Below are 12,024 nucleotides of genomic sequence, written 5' to 3'. Positions count from 1 at the left end.
TTTCTCATTATCAGGCCTCGAGCGCCCAGTGAACAAACTAGACAAACCAGAGAGATTTCTTTTTCCCCTCCCAACCTGCCTCAAGGTTGCTGGGCACCAGGATAATTACTCCCTTCCCTGCCAGCCCTGGAGGCCCTAGGCACCCAAGCAGGGAGGTGCTGTTGTTGACCCTGAGGGAAGCCTAACAGCACACAGAGCTACAATTATACGTTGTTGTATTATAAATGCTGTATTAGGCTACTTCCAAATTGGACTACCTTGATTCTGCTTCTAGAAATCCGGTGCCGTTCTAGCAATAAATTATTTGATATACTAATTATAATAGGCTGCTGGGGAAATAAAGCTTTTTATTGTCACTACAGGTTATTGTTGTCATCATTCTGCCTAAGCTCCCTAAAAGAGCCTGTCTGTCCCCTTAGCATTGCGTGACACAGGTACCTCAGTCTGTATGCATGCTATATATATATATATAAATATAATCTACCAAACAGTGGAATTGCGAGTTGTTAATGGAGTCCTCTCTGCCTGGATTAGATACCTTTATTTCAGACTCAAGGGGATCACAGACAATTCACATCCTGTATCACACATCCTACACGTTCAGCACCTTGCTCCACATGCCTGTGTAGGAAGTGAACTAAGTGTTCCATACTATCAGCCTCAGAAGTTACCAAGGGCACTGTTTCTGCTATAGCCCAGTCAGCTCAGCTCCCCTGGAATATAATATTTTCATTATCAGTGTAGAATATAACAAAGGATAACAAGACTTTCCTCTCTTCTCTGAAAGATGCAGGAGCCCTCTGGAAAAGCTGCTGTCACCTCAGTAATACACCAGTCCCCATCCTGCCCCAAGCTGCCAAATCAGTTATGGTAACAGCTGGGCTTTCCAGATTTAGGGAGTGTTAGTTGTAGGACTCCAGCTTCTGACTCATCTTCACTGACAGGACAGGTGGAGAGGTTAAAGACATCTGACAAAGGCATTTTGAGTCACCCCACTATCTAAAGGATAAAATCAGTATGATTTGAATCAAGAGTCTAACCCTTTAAATACTCATTTGGGATAACTCATGTAAGCCATCATTGCTATACTTATTAATTAGCACAAGGGTTTGAAGAAAAGGCTGCATCATAGAAGAAATGAATATAAAAGCAGTGAGGTAGGTGGACATGCTTTTTCAAAAAAGCTTGGGTAACCCACCAAGATTTGGATACTGATATGCCAGAAGTAATATATTATGCACAGGTATTTAAGATTCATTTTCATGAGCATTCTTACAGAGAAGATCCAAATGTGGATGCAATGCTCATTTAAGTGTTAAAGGGTCCTAACATAGCATCTATTGTGGTGATCCAGATGAAGTAGCATCAGTTCTGCTTGTCCCTTCTTTCTTTATGTAATCTAGGTTTGTGCCACTCTGCTCAACCCTGAGTGGCTGCTGATGAGAACAATACCAGTGAAAAGCTGTTTATACTGATTCAAACATGTACAGAATTCTCACTTCAAAACCTTTTCTACCATGAAGGAAAAGGAACTGTTTTAGAAGACACTGATACTAAATACATAAGTATTACTACTTACAAGACTGTGGGTGTATGCAGCTCTATTTAGATACTGATCTGGATCTGGTAAAATACAGTGATATTGCATTGAACCAACTGCTTACTCAAGACTTTATTTTAAAACATACATAGGCGTGGTCAGACAACACAAATTTAGCTATGGTGTTACTGAATTAAACATGTCATACACTGACAAGAAAAGATTTTTTTTTTTTAAGAGGAATAAAAGGTTTTGTTGCTGCATAAACAAGTAAAGGACCAACTCTTAATTTATGGATTAAAGATGTATGGCAAGAGTCAGAGGCTGACAAGCACTGTATATGCCTGGCCAGTTCTGTTTACTGTTTTATCTCTTTTCTAAAAGGAAAGCTTCCTAGGGCAAGCTGTCAGAGCAATGGTAAAAATGGAAAGAGCCATTACATCTAGCCCTACCACCTGTTTGCTTTTTCCACTGTGGGATCACAAGATCTATGACTCCTGCTTAAAAGCAGTTTAAGTTCAAGGCTCCACCAGTAGAAGCATTATACCTAAAGTATGCTCAGAAATCCTGGGGGGCCTGCTGCAAAAACTGCAGGCAGCTGTAAGTTTGTTAGTATTTTTAGACCAATATACTTATATAATTACTGAGGCAAAGCAAGAAGTAGCAGCCTCTGCTGCTTTGTAAATATATAGTGCTTTGTATCACAGCATCCCAAAATAATAGTTTTGTTTTGGGTGAATATTATCAAGTAGAAGTCACCCACCTCTCAGAAAATTTAACTTGCTAGCTGAACAGGAATATATCCTCTTTTAGGCTCCTTCATTTCCTAATGTCTTGGAAAACACATTTAGATTCTCTCCAAGTCTGAGGCAACACATTTATCACTGACTGCCCTAACCACAAACTTTTGCTCTTTGCTTTTCACAAAACACAAGTTATTCTACCAGGAAAAAAAAAAAAAATCCCCAACAGCACTCTCAACATTTGTTATAAATGCTGATTTTAGATTAAAAGCTTACAAATAAGATTTTAGTTTAAAAGTAGAGGCTGTTCGATTTTGCAGTAGTAGTGAAATGTGTTTGGGCAAAACACATTTTTTTGTTAAAGACTTAACACAACAGTATCTTAGCATTATCATTTGATGTACTCTAAAAACATTTATAGGCAGATGAACTGCAAGGAATGTGACCAAGGAAAGCCAGCTCATGCTGTAGGGTGGAACAGATAGTTCTAGCATACTAAAAATAAAAAGCATTAACACACCATGTGCTGTGCAACCCCAAATTATTAAGAAGTGTTCCAATAGAAGGTAAATGTGACAAAATATCAGACCTACTGAAAAAACAACCAAAAGTGACTGAAGTCAGCCACATGCCTCGTTGCATAAACTCAGCAGGACTTTTAACCAACTATTTAGTTTCTTTGATTTTATGCAAACTTTAGGATAACATTAATCCAATCATAGAGTTTTTCTTGGTAGTATGATTAGTAACCATTCCAGACAGGAGTTGAAATGCAAGAAATTTTGGGTTGCACACAGCCCACAGCTGTGTTTTTTTTAAATGACTGACTTGTCTTGCACCTCAGTTGTAATAACTTCTTATGGAGTTACTACATTTTAAGCCTGTATTCATGTTCTCTCTCAAACTATATAAGCAAAGGTGTAAAAAAGCAAAATGTTCTTCACTAAAGCAAAGGATCTTATTAGTAAGTCAAAATATTTGATATCACAGAATCATGTAATTTCAACTATATGTCAATTTTCAGCTTTTTTGGAAGCCACAAGTAACGTGTGTGCCTATGTATGCATACACAGTAAATAGTCAACAAACAAATTATTTTTTCACATAACTTTATACTGAAAATAGGAACCAGAACTGGATTATTTCTTAGAATGTTTCAGCTAATGATCTTGCAGTTAGGGAGAGGCCTAAGGAGACTTAAGTAAATCTTTTAAACAACAGAAATGCTCCACATCACAACACAGTAGACAAATTCTACTGACTGTAGGAGGGAAGTGGATGAAATAATTTAATGACACCACAGTCTTTTGCAAATCTTGATCTACTTTTCACGTTGTATATAAAGTGGTGGCAGTTTCATATACCCTGCAGAAGGGATATGAAATCAGTTACTTACACTCAGTTCCTCAGAACCAGCAGCAAGCTTCTCAATCTCAGCCTTTTTGAAGGTATTATTATTCAGGTAGCCAGCTCCAGGAGCATACAGACTGCAATCACTACATTTTCTTAAGATTTTGTTCTGTTCTCTTGGAGTCAAAAGACAGTGGTCTGCCTGTCAGCTTTAGTCTTTTGCTTTCCAGCAAAGAAGTTAAAGCATGGCATCAAAACAGGACACATTTGCTCAACAGCTTCTCAACACCAGCCCACTAGAAAACATGGAGGAAAATGCAATCCACTTTATCCATATTAAAAAGCTTCATTAAATTACCATTCTGCAAGATAACCTGACATCAGCAAAAACATATGTCAAAGATTAAACATACTTTAGAAAGGCAGCTTTAAACCAAAATATGCCTGGTTCGAATTTGTCAGATTTTGCCTGGCAGGTTTCAAGTATTACTGAACTGTCTGAAAGAGCTGCAGTTGATTCAAAACAGCAAAAACTTCACATCTTTGTTTTATTCAAGAAGATGTATCTCATTAGCATATCAGATGGTAGTTCCAGAGTCTGCAATGTATGTTCATTCTGGCATATCCGTATGCTAAATACTAAAATTCCCTTTTAAGAACCTAACTAGAATACCTGTTCTTAACAGAGAAGTTACACTAATAAGTGGCACTTGCACTTCTTGGGTTGGGGGCCAAAAAAACCCATTCCCACCTCATACCAGCACTGAACCCAAGCTACCATTCTGAACCTTTGCTTTTGTCCATGGCAGAACTCCACAGTCAACACCAAGAACTAAAATGCATCTGGCTCATGATCATTTGGAGCAACTGTTTGACCAAAACAACTTAGAGTAACTGAACCCTTTGTCCTAATACTGCCCATTTCTGCTTTAACTCCACTTACAACACAAACAGAAAACCCAAATAAAATAAAAAAAAAAAAAAAAAACAGAACAAAATTCACTTTTCAACTCATAACCTACCAAGTAAAAATGAATAACACCCTGAGAATCAGCAGGTCTGTAAGGTCCACTGAGATAGAAGAAAGCGTTACTTTTCTCACTCTTGTTCTGTTACCAGAAGGGACTGTTCCCAGCTTCCTTTGTCTTAACAGAACTTGCTAAAGCTCTGTTTCTTGTTCTTCACTCATAAATAGAAAGGACAGGTAGAGTTATGGAGCAGCACACTATTTCCAGCCATTTCATTGCTCTTTATCAACATTCAAACAAATGTAATAGCTATTGATCCTTCCCAACACGCCCTTCTACCCCACATAATACTCTTCCTTTCTCTACTACTAATTTTCCCCTTTTAGTTCAAAATCAGTGAACTAAAGCCAGCTGTGATCACAGGCCAGAAAATGCTGAACCAGCTGTCATGAATCAGGACAACTTCAGCCACAACTGAAGGCAAACAGAAGGAAGGACATTAGTTGAACTTGCTTATAGATGAGCTCTTTCTTGTTACACAATGCTGAACTTTAAGACCAGTCTTCTTGCTTAGCTGGATCTTAAAATTCTGGTCCTTTTTTCCTCCTAAAATTAAATGCACTGCTCTTACTCTTCATCCATCCTTTTCTGTAGTTGAGGTGTGTCTGTTCCAATCCTTCATTGATCAAGACCACTGACTCCAGCTTCAACTTTGGTTCTGCATCCTGTCCCATCACATTATTTTTCCAAACTCCTTTTCCCTACACCAGGCTGCAGTTTTCCTTGAAATAAGTAAATCTTTATTCAGTGTAAACCAAAATAAAAATGAAATTTATAACTGTATGGCCCTATTTAATTTATGTTGCAAAGAATTATCCAAGTTTAGCTTAGATTATATAAGAAATGTGAGAAGGAAACTGCTATAGTCACAAACAGGGAAATGACAGTATTGAATTACCTCTAAAATGGCCTTGCTTCAGCACTGCTAAGGGACAATGGGGAGGGTAGATCCTTGTAGAATCACAGAATCAACTAGATTGGAAAAGTCTCTGGACCTCATCAGGTCCAACCTATGACCTAATACCACCTTATCAACTAGACCATGGCACTGAGTGGCACATCCAGTCTTCCCTTAAACACCTTCAGGAATGGTGACTCCTCCACTTCCCTGGCAGCCCATTCCACTAGTAGGTTTGCTCTTAAGTGTAGGTATTACACAGCTTATGAGGGCTTTGTAAGTCATTGATAACACAGATTTGTTAATCAATATCAACAAGAATCAGGAATGGGCTTCTTAACACTTTATTTCCAAACTTAGAAATTTGATTCATTGAATTTATCAAAATTCCTTTTTCAGAGAAAAGTAAATTTTCTGACATTTTAATCATCATTACTATATTTAACACAATAATTTTTGTCCTCAGAGTTGTTTAATGTTTTTATGGGAACTTTTGTAGGCAAAATATCAACCTCAATATCCAAACAACTTGACTGGCAACAGTTCAGTATCTGTCATGGAATGGAACACGGTCCTCTGATGACTGCAGCTCTGAGGCCACCAATTAATTTTTCTGCTATTTCAGGAAGGCACACTATTTTTATACAGTCCCTCAAAACCCCTCTCCTCTCTGAAGGTTCAAAAACCCATTTCTATCAATATTTTAATTGTGTAAGAAATTAAAAAAAAAAAAATATCTAAAACCAGAAAATGGATCTTTTCTAATCCCAAAAAAGGATCTAGCACTTTAAAATTCAGTAGGGAAATGAGTGTTCCCAGGTGGCAATCCAAAGAATATGGAAAAAAAAAAAAAGAAGAAATGTATTCATTAAATTTAAATTTTACCCATGCTTGCTGAATTACAGCCCCTTATAACTAGTATGCAAAAGATTAAACTCAAGTTACATAACATTCTTTTTTAGTATTTCAGATATTAAGTAGCATAGCAAGACTTTATGTAGTATATCTTTCAGGAAGTGAATATTTTCCAAATGGGTCTAATAATAAAGCTAACTCCTCAGTTTCCAAATATTGAGATTACTGTGCTAACAGTATAGTGTGACTACTAAAACATTTTTTTAAACTTTGGGATTCTTTGTCTCAAGACTGAACAAATGCCATTTCAACACTGCATGATATTAACTTGAATGTTCAAAAATAAACATATTTTCAAGAACTGGAAGTTAGAATGACCATATGTAGGTAGTAAGACTTACTGTCATGTGCAGCATATATTCACAATGCCATGAAGAATATGCTTTTTTTCAATCAGATGTTTGACCCTGAAAAACACACAGCAGAACACAGGAGAACTGTTCCAGTTAAGCACCTGGTTTTTCCTTTTAATTTAAACACACCTACCCCATAACACTGAGACTACCCAAAAATTGCACTGGAGAATGGAGTGAGAGCACTCTTACAGGGAGGTCACAAAAGTTACTTTTCAGTGCATACACTTCTTGTTGTTTTCATATTCAGTTATTTAGATCCCACATCAACAGTGAGAAAAACAAATGCACTGCAAAAACTTGATTAGCTGCACCAGTGTTGTTTCAAGTGACGATAATTATTACTAATCTAAAAAGCTAATGAGAGTAAGAGCCTAGGGCCAAATGAAAAACCTCCAAGAGGAAGAATTCCTTTATCCTACATCCTTAGGAAGGATCCAGTAGAACTGACTCTGTATGAATTAACCACTATGTTAATTGTAACTTCTATCCCTAAGTTATGAATTCAAGTGCAAACTGAATGAGCTTGAGCCATGACAGAAGAAATTTGTGTCGAGCATCACCAGTTACTATAGAGAAGAGCTTTAAGTTTCTTGGAGTTACTGGCTAAGAACACATTTGAAAAACCCAAACAAACATAAAAAACATTATGGGAATAGAGACCAGTAGTTTTCAACTTCTGTCTCAAATGTATGGATCATGAATTACTTTCAAGGACCTGCAAAAGACATCTGGTAAAAAAAAAAAACAAACCCTAAATCTACTAATATTGTGAGTGCTGTATGTCTATGTTCTTACCTATCACTCTCATGACCAGTGACAGGACTTGAGGAAATGGCATGAAGCTGTGTCAGGGAAGGTTTAGGCTGGATATCAGGAAAAGGTTTTTTACCCAGAGGGTGGTTGAGCCCTGGAACAGGCTCCCCAGGGAGGTAGTCACAGCACCAAGCCTGGAGGGCTCAATAAGTGTTTGGACAACATTCTCCAGCACATGGTGTGATTCTCAGGGTTCGTATGCAGGGCCAGGAGTTAGACTTGATGATCCTGCTGGGCTCCTTCCAACTCAGCATATTCTATGATTCTATGATTACAAATTTTTCTGGAATTCCATTCAGAAATAGGCTTGAAACAGATTTAGACATAGAATTCAACCACAAGGTGTTACGTCAAAAAAAGAAGATTCTGAGAAAAGTGTCTTTCATTTACAAGCACTTGTGTGGAAGTATGAAATTTAAGTCACTGAAGTAGCTGTGAAGCAAATCCATGATTTGTAACTAATGGCATTCTTTTTTAATTTCATGTAATTGCTCATCATTTTATGTATTTTGCAAAAGGACTAAAACCCCAGTATCCTCACATTTAGATTGCTTAAATATCAAGAGATGAAATTTTCTAAACTAGATCTGGAAAAAGAGACTTAAATTCAAAGAGAAACCCATGGGAGATACTATAGTAGAGATACAGATAATGCAGAACACCTGTCTCAAATGTTTTCAGAAAGTAAAAATTTCACTATTGTTTTCATTTAACTGTTTGGGGTTTTTTTTTGTGTCAGGCCGGGAGTTGGACTATAAGATTGTAATGTGATATTTTTAGGGGAAGGGAGGGAATGTGAACTGGAGAACAGACCACTTGCCACTCCAGTTAGTAAAAATAATTCTCTCTACTTCAGTCCAACTCTAGATGTTCCTTCATAATCAAGATAAGCAACATGTCAGTTCTTGTTTGCAATAACTGTAAGATGAAAACCTCAGAACCATGAGGTGACATTAACTATATTAAATTCCTCTGTCCTAACATTAAGAATGCTGTAACTTCCAAATCAACAAAAGAGGTATGAATCAGAGGAGTACTGATACCCAGGTAAGGATAAGTAAGGTAAGGATGACCTAGCAAATGAAAAAAGTTCATTTAATGTATAATTTTCAAGAGCTGTAATAAAAGCAGTAAGTGCTTGGAGAAGGCTACAGCTAGAGGTTTATAGGTTACTTATGAAAGTACTGTAATTTTAATAACATTAAACCAAAGAGATCTGACTTCTTCAGATAATTGTTAGAAGACTTGAGAAGTGTTTGAACATTTTAATAGAAAAGTAAATGCACCCTGTTTATGAAAATGTATATGTTTGAGCACTATGGCTATATTTTCTGCTCTTACAAAATCAAATTTCTCAATAACTTATTAGATCACAGTTAAAAACCCCCAAATTTACATACTGAACAGCCATTAGCCTTATATTGCCTGCAAAAAAAAATTATTACTAATGAAACAGATTGTTCACAGTATGAAAACCACCAGAGCAAAAGTGTCTTTCTGGCTCCCTCCTCTTGATCTTTTTAACTGCCTAGACAGATATGTCATATTGATACTTTTATACAAGTACACATATTTATAAGCTAAGGAAAGACATTAAATATTTCACCTGAAATACCTCAGAATAATCAGGTATAAGTAAAGAATTCTGAAGAGAAGCAGTATAAACCCCCATGATATTTTACCTGTTTAAGCCAAAATTTGTCTTGGAGGTCCATACAGCTGGCAAACACAAGAAGACTCCAGTATACTCCTCTGTGTCAGAAGTACTTTAGCAACCTGAACATAATTACACAATTTTAAACCATAGCAAATTTTATGTTTTAACATCCCTCTGGAACCATGGTGACTCAGTGCCTCAACAGACTATTGATGCCTCCTCATTTGTTTCTGCATTAAGATCAATAACTTCCTTTTGAAGGGCTCTTTTTAATTTGAAAGTTCAAGGGAAATATTTCAGTAAATCTTAAAAAAGGTGAAGGGAAATTGGAATTTTCTAAGCAACACTAAACTCTTTGAAACAATCATTGAATGCTTCTGTAAAACCTATTTACATGAAAAAGGAGATCTGTGGAGATAAAACAGGGCAAGTAAAGAGACCATTACTGACACATTCTAGCACTTCATTAGTTAAACTGCTTTTGAGTATAATCATTATGTCAATCAGAAAATAATATTGCATAAAGTAAATCTCATAAACAAAAAAAGATCTCCCTCACTCAGTAACTGAAAGGCAACAGTAAGTGTTGTCCCACAAAGCATTGTACTGCTCATGCACACAAATTAGTCTTAAAGCAAACATGACATGGTGATGGATTACACCTGCTTATACCTGAAACACGGGTGACCTTTAGGTTCCCAGAGTTATAAATCTGGGTCTCACTTACTAAAAATATGCTCCAAATTGATGGTGAAACATGCAGGGGCTCTGCAAAGTGAAATTTTCCATTTCAATTTGGACACATTTTATTTCCCAATTTACTTACAATTCACATTGATTAAATAGAAATTTACATCTTGACTATAAACTCCCTAGACCTGAAAAGAAAGGTGCATTTGACCAACAAGAGGGGAGGGAGCTGGTGTGACTACACAGAAAAGCATGTTGCTCAGTCTCAATAATGGTTGCTGTGTTGCTGTATATTTAGACCATGAAGGCTGCAAGTCAGGCAGTGTTTCTATGGAGAGGTAATTCCTTTTATTAGAATAACTAATATAGCTGGAAAAAAGACCTGGGCAGATAAGCCTTCTGAGGTCACCATATGTTGAAAAACTTGTGTGGCACCCTGTCCCATTATAAGTCAGGTTAATAAAAGACAAGTACCTCCCTCCACAAACCTCAGATGATATATATCTTCTAGTCTCTGCAAAGAGGTGATAGTGAAAAATCAGGATACTGGTTTAGCAAGATTCATATACCTTCATAATGTAGAATCTCTCAAGACTCTTACAGCACTTCATCAAAATGTTATGCACAGCAAAAAAGTCTAGGCCAAACAAAAAAAAAAAAGGCTTGATATATCAGAAAGCATTATTTTTTTGGGAATTCCCTAGATAGAAAAAGCATCACCCTTACATACTTACGTTAATTTCGTAATGCAGTTATGTGAGAAAAGGCAGCAAGAAGAAATTGAATCCCTGGGGACAGGGAAGAACTTCATTATCACAGTGGTGTTTAATAAAATAAATTTCTGTATTACAGGACCTGTTTCTCTTAGAAAACAAGAAGCAGCATTGGAGAGGAAGCTAGCCAAGAATCATCATGAACAGATGAGAAGATATGGTATTTCACCTGAAAAAACAAATTATGCATATCCAAGGTGCTGACAATGGCTGTCTCCTGAATTACCTTTAAATATCAATTCTTCAGGAAAGTGTTCAAATGCTGTGAAAAGGTCTCAGTGAGGTACCAGTCCTCAGCTGGCTCCTTGGCTTTCACCTCTAGGGGTTCCCCAAGAAAAAAGTTGTGCAAGAACATTCCAGGCAATTTAAGTTCCCCGACTTTGTTTTGCAATGTAAGATTTAAAATTCTGCTTAAGAAATGCATTCTCATAAATCAGTTGCACATCAGACTTAACTGAGTAACTCTGCAACATGCATAAGGCAGTCCAGGCATGCTACATTTCAGCCACCTTCAGGCATCTAAAAAGATGACATCTAAGCTAATGAATCCAGATTCAAGGAGCCATGAACATCTAAAAAATAATTTATTGCAAACTGGAAGAAGGTGACTTTAGAGATCTAATTTTCAAGTTAGAGTTCCTCAGTTTAGTAGTTAGATTATCTCTTGTCTACCCTGCTTGGTATGTGGCTGCAAAGAAAATGATTACTAAGTTGGCTAGTATTGGGATCCTAAGGATGGCATTTAGGAGTGTGGTTAAATATTGGTAAAAAAGGGCAATGCTTTAAATAAGTTAGATGCAATGGCCCAGCCTATGAAATGCAGTGCACAGCACACTGTTAGCTACCACATTTCATTAGCAGATCAGTCCAATCCCATTAAGCAGGCCCCTGTGGCAACCAACAGATGTTCAGTTTCATAATGGGATAGTTTCCAGGGAAAAATTGGAATTACTGTGTCCCAGCAGTACCCAAACATACAAGGATTTTGACTGTTGAGGATGATGAAGAAAATAAGCAACCTCCCACCTATAAACCAAGAAAGAAGGCACATGCTCTCATAAATACTAGCTATGGAAGGATTTAACATACTGTTTTAATGATCAAAATGGAATCCATTACATAGTGCTTTCCTTGACCCTGATGAACTAACACCTTGTCAATCTCCCCTAGATCACATTTACCAATTTCTATGCAAGGTAGAAGTCCCTGAAACAGCCAAAATGGTTGTTCCCACTGAATAAAAACAGTGGGAAAGAGACAA

The 12,024-nt window shown here is 37.0% G+C and overlaps 1 long non-coding RNA gene across 1 annotated transcript; it reads left to right on the top strand.

Annotated features, from left to right (window-relative positions):
* Positions 1-1,014: 1,014 nt before the first annotated feature.
* Positions 1,015-11,738, top strand: LOC306798791. Its single transcript, XR_013773468.1, has 3 exons — positions 1,015-1,157; positions 8,632-8,690; positions 10,843-11,738. It is a non-coding gene; the product is annotated as an uncharacterized lncRNA (long non-coding RNA).
* Positions 11,739-12,024: the final 286 nt, after the last annotated feature.

The sequence above is a fragment of the Erithacus rubecula genome (genome assembly GCF_903797595.1).
Source record: "Erithacus rubecula genome assembly, chromosome: 2".
Classification (NCBI taxonomy): domain Eukaryota; kingdom Metazoa; phylum Chordata; class Aves; order Passeriformes; family Muscicapidae; genus Erithacus; species Erithacus rubecula.
Note: the sequence above shows the minus strand (reverse complement) of the source record. Positions and strands in the feature narration are given on the sequence as shown.